This window comes from Pygoscelis adeliae, unplaced genomic scaffold, assembly GCF_000699105.1.
Source record: "Pygoscelis adeliae isolate BGI_AS28 unplaced genomic scaffold, ASM69910v1 Scaffold374, whole genome shotgun sequence".
NCBI lineage: Eukaryota > Metazoa > Chordata > Aves > Sphenisciformes > Spheniscidae > Pygoscelis > Pygoscelis adeliae.
This window is the reverse complement of record NW_008824653.1, coordinates 252943-262014: the sequence shown is the minus strand read 5'-3', so window position 1 is coordinate 262014 and position 9072 is coordinate 252943. Positions and strand designations below refer to the sequence as shown.

Here is a 9072-nt window from a genome sequence, read left to right as displayed (position 1 = left end):
GGCAGCAGGGGTGTAAGAATGACAGTTGTGTGGTCTCTCTTGTGAGTTTGAATCTGTTAAAAATGCACGTCTGACATTGTCTTCTTTTAGCTAATGCAAACATTTCATATGCTTCTCTGTTTGCTGACATTTGTTTGAAAATGCACAGCTCTAAATGTTGAATCTTTGTCCCACAGAATTCCTTTAGGCTCCAGAAATAATGGTATCAAATTATTATAAAAATACTGCTAACAATGTGCACTGGATGCAAAGAAAACCACTGACTATTAATTGTTGGGCACTTTTCCTGCCCACAATAACAAATTACTAAAACATTGACAATGTCATCTGCATTCTTTCCTTCTGGATCCAATACCAACATTTTTGCATTAGCCATCGTTATTACAGAAATAAGATTAGTATCTGCAAAACTAAAATTGAATTGATTGGTAAGGGAAAAAAGTCAGCACATTAAAATTTGAAAACATGTAGAGTAAATTTTAATTCATATCTTAAATTGACAAAGCCAGAATTATTTATAAAGCTTTTCTCATTGTTTGCAGGAATTAAAGGTGAGAAATCACTCTCCTGCTACACAGACTTTTTAATACATTTACCCACCACCAACATCAATGCACCATAATACCGTTGCTCCTCAAGAAGGTAAGTAAGTACTGTGGAAAGCAGCCAGCCTTCTCTGCACAATCTCTGGCTCTCAGTGGCTCCCATCTGGTGTCCCTTGCTAATGCTAGTCCATTAACACTTTGCTGCTAGAGACTGACAATGACTGAGGCTCTTGTTATGGTGAGACCTTCATGGTATCAAGGCCAGATTAAGATATCGGGGCCTTTCATCCATTCCTGATGACCTGGCTCCAGGAGGCATTTGAGTATAACAAAGTCTCAGCATCATAAAACAAGTCTGCCTGAGTCTAACTGGTGACTGAGCCTGCAGAGAACCCAGAGACCAGGTAATAAACTTGCATTTCCCAGGCTATGTAGGATGATGGGAGGGAAAAGTGTCTCCATTGACACTCCAGCCAAGAGACCTGGTTGTTGTCAGCAAGAAATAGATGCTCTTGCTTCTATCTCTTGCAGGAGGGACTTTGCTACCAATTCTAGGAGATTAGGGAAGCCCAAAGCTGTTTTCCTTACCCATGTGGAAGGAAGTTCTGCCACTGCCAAGAAGGTCAGGAGTGGTGCATGGATCATCTTAAGCTGAATTTGTACTGGTTGCAGAAGAAGGGATCCCAGTGCTGTGAACATAGCTAAGTACCTTCTATGAACAAGGCAGGATGTCCTTTTGCTCTACAGAGCTCGACTTGGGATCCAGGCTTTCATACAAAACCTGCTGTAGGGGCCAGTTACAGCCCAAACCCACCCCCCTGGCAATCATGGATACTCTGTCCGTGAGAGACTACACATGGAGAACTGTGTGCCACGTGCGTGGTACTGCACAGGCGTATTTCAGGATGAACAGGGGCCTTTCTAGGTAACGGCTACATTATGTAAAGTTGTATCATGGGAAACAGTTGGGTGCTTTCAACCCTACAAATTGCCTTTCACCATCTGAGTCCCCAGGTGAAATGCAAATAAGCAAACATAATGCTTAAGACAAGGAGAGTCTTACTGGATACCAGATGGTTCATATGTAGATAAATGCATATGGATGCATGTGGGATTTCAGCCTGGCGTGGAGGCTTCCACGCTGAACAGGTTTTGTTTCTCTTCCCCAGTGGTGGGGAAGGAAAGCTACACTGAGTTTATAAGACCCTTTGGGAAGAGCCTCTAAAATGCACAGCCAGGCACGAAGCAGTGCAGGTTCTGCAGGGTGTCTGCAGGGTATCTGCTGGAAATAAAGGTGAATAGCGTTGGGGGTTTTTTTGTTGACTGCATAAAGTACTATTCCTTGCATTTGTAAATGTAAATCTGTGCATTCTGCTCCAAAGAAGACAAAGCCTCTCAGTAAACAAGAGGTGCTTACATATATGTGCAATGTGTTCCTGGGCTGCCAAAAAGTACTCTTGGGAAGCAAGCCAGAGTCACTCGGAAGCCTGGTCAGTGTTTTCTTTGGAAGGTTGCTGCTGGAAAGTACTGCTGAAACATTTTCAATGAGGTTCTTTCTTTCAATTAGACATATTTCTTCCAGAAACTCTCCAAGGAACAATATTTTTTCTCCAAAATACTAGCTAGCCAGAAACGAAGTACTCCAGCCAAACCTCAGACTATTCAATTAGTAAATTCTGCAGTTTTAATTCAGTTACTTTTTATCCCTGTTCCCCTCTCTGGGCCAAGTTCTCTGCTTATGCCACAATGCACTCTGAAATGTCAATTCTCACTCAGAAACTGTGAGACCTCCTGACATGGATGAGACCTTGGGGCATTTGGAGTGAGCTCCAGGATATAGATTAAATGGAACTATGAGACACTTGGACTTAGGCAATGCTTCATACTAAAGTTTTATCACAAGGTAACTGAAGCTTTTTTTGTATTTGGACGTCTACTGAATCAAAATTTTACCTGTTGGCCCAGGGAGGGATGGGTCTGGGAATTCAACCGGCAAAGTATCCCCTAGATTACCAGGCAATAACATGAAGATGATTACTGACTGTCCTTAAAATAACAAAACTCTGCCCCATAGTAGACCTTTACACCACAACAAACCAAAAACAGCATCTTCCAGAGGCTCCTGGGCTGGGTATATGTTAAAACCATCCTAAGGTGTGATGAGCCGCACGCTGCTGCAGAGGTGCAAGCAGAAGGAGCAAAAGGTACATAATTGAAAAGACTGCCCTATCAGCTAGCACGGAAGAAGATATATTCCTGTATGAAGACATGATTCCTGAGATGATGAATTTTCAGTGGCAGTTATAGGAACAAGAGTTGAGTGCGGTAGCCTTTCTTTCTCCTCACTTTGTTATGTGCATAATATAATTTAAATAGTTTTATCTTCTTTCTTGAAAGTCATCCGTCCCCACCAGACAACACACCAGACACTAGTGGGGAGAATGTCACCTTCCTGTCACCTCAGGAAAATATTTTTCATTCCCATAACACAAACCATCAAACTACATAAGATAATTTAAAAATATGATGGTATTCTTAGTTGACAGAAGCAAAAGGTGATGTTTTCATATCTTATTAAGATATTGGATATTAATTTCCTTCTACTCAAATGCAAATATGAAAGTTCTTGTCACTAATGGAGTAATATTTTATTTTAAAAAATTTACTTTGGAAACTATTTACATTACCTACAAGTCAAGCCAAAAATGAGACTATCAGCTTTTTTCCTTGCCAAAGCAGATTTACCATTCAGCACCTGTAATGAGAAGTTTTATTCAACTATTTACACTGTACTTACTGACTACAAGGTATCCATGATATATCTGTTACCTAGTTTAATATTTCTTATAGGTGAATGCTGAAAACTGCTCACATAAAAAAGCATGAGGGTAATTTGGCTCCAACTGGCGTTCAGCTGAAAGCAGGCCTGCGTGCCGTTGCCTGGGTGGGCATACTTTCAGATCTTTGTATAAAACATTTCCCTTCCACAGTCATTCTTGAAAACATACTTTTCCCATATCAGTGTTCATGAATACCAAATAGAAGGTAAAGAAATTGCCCTCGAAGGAAACTCTTCATTTTTATTTAAATGAATACTTAATAAATCTACTTAAGAAGTACTTGCCCCAGGATATTTCTAGAACTATCTGTGAACAGAAACCTGTAAAATTAAAATATTAAGTGTTAAACTTTCTATGGAATGGGATACACCTTTCTTCCTATTTCAGGGTGCAGTAAAAGCCCCGTGGCAAAGCGTACAGCACATGGCTGCTGACGGCACAGAGCGGTGGGCACCTGGACACACTGCCTATGCTAAGACTAACAGGCAAAGTACAGCACACCCACCAGCTGGAAACTCTTCCCCTAGCAGGTCTTCTGTTGGGAAAGGCAGAGTAAACACAGAGTCCTTAGGCTTTTTGATCCACCAGTTCAGCTCAAGCATGTTTGGCTATTGTCCTGGTGAAGATGCTGGCCCATGTCTGAAGGAATGCAACTGTGACGAGCAGCAAAAGTTGCTACTTTACTTTAGGGGGGTGGCGGTGTTATATGTTGTTTTACAGTGCAGAGCTTTAATTTGTAATATTAATAGAAGTACTTAATGAAATTTCATTCATTAAGTATCTTCATGCCCACAAGAAGATGACAGCTACTATCATTTGATGCAGAGAGAAGCAAAGAAATATCAGGCATCAGAGCTCATCTCTTGACTCGGACACTGGCCTTTGCCAGGCTTCTCCTCTAGAAGATGGGTATGAACCTCAGGCAGATTGCTTTGGTGTTTGCTGGAGAAGGATGAGGAGAGGTTCAAGAGAAACATCTGCAGAAAGGATCCTGCCAGCACGAGGGGCAGGCTGGAGCTAGCCAGGAGCCTGGAGTATGTGCATGTGTGCTCTGGGACATGAGCACCAATGCCATTGCCACATGCTGTGATCAGCAGTAGTTTAACAGGAAGAAAAAATGCAGAGTGGAAGCAACTACATTTTAGCCATTTTTTTTCACTCAGGATGATCAAAAAGCAGAGTTTGCTAATTCCTTAGAATTACCAATAAATAACTATAAATTAAAAACCAAGATCAGCTTCACTCAGCTCCACTGAACTGTGCCACTAATGTTTCTCACCCTCTCCAAGACCTGCAGCTCTACCAGCACTGTCCAAACACAAAAGTTTCCTCAACCACCCCGGCGTGCTTAGCACACACTTTCTGTGCCGTTCTCTGCTTGTTCAAATCCCTGCTCACTTTCTCACGTCTCTCACCCTGTCGTGTTTTCATTGACATTTTTGCTCTTTTTTCCTTCAGTCTTCATATTAGATTTTGTTTTAATTTATTTATTGACCTTTTCCCTTCTCCTAATGATTTTGTTATTGAATGTGCGATACCACAAGATACTAAGCACCTCTGTTTATGAGAGGTACCCCTCAGGGTTTTCCAGCCTTGCTTTTATATCCTGCAATGTAATTCTGTATTTTTGAGACCAGTCCTAGCCCCTGGAAACCGGTGAAAAGCTCATTACTGATTCCAGAGGGACAGGACTGATCACTAAAATCAATGAGACTCTAGGATCAAACTTTTTACAGCTCCAGCTGACTTCAATAGCAATCCCCCTTGTGCATCTGAGGATGCAATCTAAACCACAAGTCAGTAAACAATTAATTGACCTATTTTTTAAGAGGATATGTCAGAGTTAATGGGCAAGGTACTTAGGCAGCTTGAGGCAGAATTGGGGTCTCATATTTTTAATGCTTCATATGTTTATAGGTATTGAACTCTGAAGAAAAATGGTGATCATCATCGTTGTACATTCCTGCCAAAAACAAAAGTCAGAGAATTTCATTGCACAGACCTCAGCACGTCAGAGAAGCGTAAAGGTTAATTATCCTCACATTTAAAATATACTCTGTATTTACAGTCTGGATTTCGCTTATGCCCCTCACTACAGGCTCTCTAAATTTCTCTTTTCAACTGCATAAACCTCTACTCGCTTCTCTCAATATAAGTACTTAGAGAGTGTGACCAGATTCTGAAAGTCATAAATTCTATGAATTTTGTAATATTTTGTGAGATGCCTCAATATTCCTTTCATTTGCCATTTTTTTTTTTTTTACTATAAATAGAGCCTTCTTTCTGCAACCAGTCTCCAAAGGTCACCTTACAATGTTTTGCTATTTCCCATATTAAGCAGCAATGCTTTTCAGCTGACATTCCAACTTCAAGTCATGCAATACGAGCATGATGTGAGCTTGCTTCAGACTACAGTGAGAGGGCTGCAAACGAGACTGCTATATAATTGCTAAGAAAAATAACATCCATTGTCAAAAAGGGCACTTCATCAAACAAAATTTAGCTGCATGAATACAAGTGTCTCCAAATATTTGGTTCATGCTAAAAATATAGCACATTTATTAAAAATATATATTTATAAACATTGGTATGAACAGACACAGATGTTAAGCAAATGAGAAAGGAAAAATAACCATGTATTTCTCCCAACATTTTATCAGGTTTAGGCAGACCTTACTTGATGGAATTGTTTTTTTCCTGATTGCACCATATGTTCATTCTAAATAAAAAGCTTGTCAGATTCGATGTAAGTAAAAGCAAAAAACGAGGAAAAAATGATTTGACCTAATGGACACATGATCTGTGCTATGATGCTATCTTTGAGTTCAGTCTTTGCGAGTATACAGTATACATTTCTAATTGTATTTAGTGTACAGTTTCTTTCTTTCTTTCTTTCTTTCTTTCTTTCTTTCTTTCTTTCTTTCTTTCTTTCTTTCTTTCTTTCTTTCTTTCTTTCTTTCTTTCTTTCTTTCCTTCCTTCTTTCTTTCTTTCTTTCTTTCTTTCTTTTCTTTCTTTCTTTCTTTCTTTAATTGTGTTAAAACAACATATCCCCCGTGGATTTCTTCAAAGCTACAACTTACATAATTGCAGTCATTTTCCCCCAAACCGAAAGGAAGAGGGCAGGACAGAAGAGTTAAGCTTGTTACTGTGTGAAAAAGTCTTGTTAAATTAATTGTGCTTCAGCCTTCGCTGCCTGCAGGCAGTGCTTTTATGATGTGTTAATATAATACACAGTCAATTCTGATTAAACAACTTGTCAATAGTCAGCAATGTTTGTCGTCACTCTTAATGGCCATTTTATCTGGTCTATTTGCATGCCTTCTAGTTTACAATGTTGTGTAAATATACACAAAAATGATCACAATGAGGTTCAGAATTGTCCCAATAATTCCAAGCATTGCCAAGATGGTTTCTTCTTTGCTTTCCTTTTCTTGACTCCCTTTATCTTCTTCATTTCCACTAGTGATTACCATCTTGGTGGCCAGTTTCTTTATCCTCCCCTTCAGGCTAACCTAGATTTAGGAAGAAAAACATCAAAATGGATTGTTAGTTTGAGTTTCCAAACTCATATTAACAGTGGAGCCAACTGCAGAATTTTTGCCCCATAACACTTAATATTAAGAATTCACTTTAAAAGGATTAATATTTTTATTAGTTATTTAGTAAATGCTTAATTAAAATGATAGTTCAGCTAGCCTGTAGATAACTTACAACCCTCCATAACACTCTCGGCTTATGAGAGAGTCATTACCAATCATTCGTAACACATATAACTCATCTGCAATGTCGTTATAAAACTGGTTAGAAATGTACGAATGAGGTGTGACTCCACACAGTGGGGACTTTGCCTGCATTAGGACTGCAGGAGACCATCTTGTCAAGTTGCAGAGACCCTAGATTTACACTTCAGTACCAAGAACCAAGAGGGTGAGGGAAATACCTTGTTTCTTTTTAATAGGAAAAAACACCAAAGACAAAGGCATTTTGTCTCCTGACAAGAAGGAAGACAGCAGTGACTTCCCAATAAATAATTCAAAATAAAAGCAAAACCAAAATAACATCCATCTTGGCTTTTATTTTCCTCATTCTTAATGTACGATGAAAAGTTACTTGCAGTGCAGTGAGCTGAAATGTATTGATCTGCCTGCAGGGAGGATACAGCCATTTCCCAAGCAGCAGCCCCAGCCCCTGAACTGCTTAAAAAAGAAGGTTCTTCAAGTGCAGGACTAGCCCTGACTCCTCGCACTGCTGGAGCCACAAAGAAAGCAGCTCCCTTGCTCTTCCAGCCAGGTGCTGAGACCTGGGTAAACATTTGATTGTTCAGATTAGAAATGGATAAATTCTATTTATCTGTGCTTATCTAACGCTGCAAATTCTGATCTCGCAGGCAAACCAAAGTGCCCCAGAAAACTGAAAAAGGCTGGCTGGTTTCCCAAAGCAAACTGATCTGCCAACAGCTGGGTTCAGGCGGTGCCCTGCTGTTGTCTCCCAAGCTGCAAAACACATCCCGTGATGTTTCTGCTGCAGGAAGCAGTGGTAGGATGTAGAAAAAAGTGCTCCCCAACAGCTCCTGCCTATAGGAGGGGTTTGGTTGGAGGAGAAAGGGGACACAGGCACTTCCCTCATTCCTCCCTCCGCTAACCCATGGAGAAAAACCACTACATCCCACGCAGCACGGATGTTCAGGGTGGGAACGACTCCCCAAGAACTGCCCACTGCCTGCAGAGGCACATTTCCCCCCCCCAGCAGGTATCACCAGAGGGGAACCCTGACCTGCAGCTCCACCGAGCTCCCAGGCTGCACAGCAAAAGGATGAAAAGGAGTGGGAGAGGTGAGGAAATCCTGTGACACAGAGACTGAGAGGAAAATCAGAGAATCCAGACAAAACAACCCGTATTTTGTTTCATCTGCAAGTTGTTCATATATAGGACAGCGAGTAACTGCTGGCAACTTCCTAGAAAGGGCGTCGTGGTTGAATCCCATCAGGTACAAGTCATTAGTGGTAAGGCAGAAGTGGGGGTCTGCGGAGGTGCCACTGGCCTTTATACCTATGCATTAAGTATATGCATTAGCATTTATATGTTTTGCCTTAGCGTCACCAAGTGATTCAGCAGAAAACAAGAACGAGACAGGCAGTAACCTGAGGGTACCCATGGCAGACGCAAGTCAACAGGAGCAGGGGGCACCAGGCAGAGGGATACTGCATCAGACATCAGAGCTTGCTCATCCAGCAGGTCTTTGGGTAACCTACCCCAGGAGAGCAAAACTTCAGAGGCACCAGGCACCTCCCAGGGCACGCTGGTTCCTGCTGCCCCCCTCCAGGCTCTCTTCCAGCCCTCAGAAACTCCCTGGTCCCCACTGTTCCTCCAGCCACAGACACCTGAAACTCTTCCTGCAGGACCTACCTCTTCCAGCAGCAGAAGGGCTTCGTCATATTTGCCACTGGCTTGTGTCCAGAGGAGGGCTTAGTTCAGCTTTGCATCTGGTGGGTGCCCTCCCTACTTTATTAATTGCCACCATGCAGTCAGTGATATCTTAACAGGCTCTAGTAAGTCACAGGAGAATTCCTACCAAAGCCATTTACATTTACAACGACCTGCTACGTCATCTGGATACTCACAAGTCTATGGGGCTGGATGGGATCCACCCGAGAGTGCTGAGAGAGCTGGCGGAGGAGCTCGCCAAG

The 9072-nt window shown here is 41.6% G+C and overlaps 1 long non-coding RNA gene across 1 annotated transcript in view; it reads right to left on the bottom strand.

The window, feature by feature from the left end:
* Window positions 1-6385: 6385 nt before the first annotated feature.
* LOC103915665 overlaps window positions 6386-9072 on the bottom strand; it is a 30730-nt gene continuing 28043 nt past the window's right edge. The window contains exon 2 of the long non-coding RNA XR_663546.1: window positions 6386-6898. This is a non-coding gene — a long non-coding RNA (uncharacterized LOC103915665). The remainder of the gene's footprint in view (window positions 6899-9072) is intronic.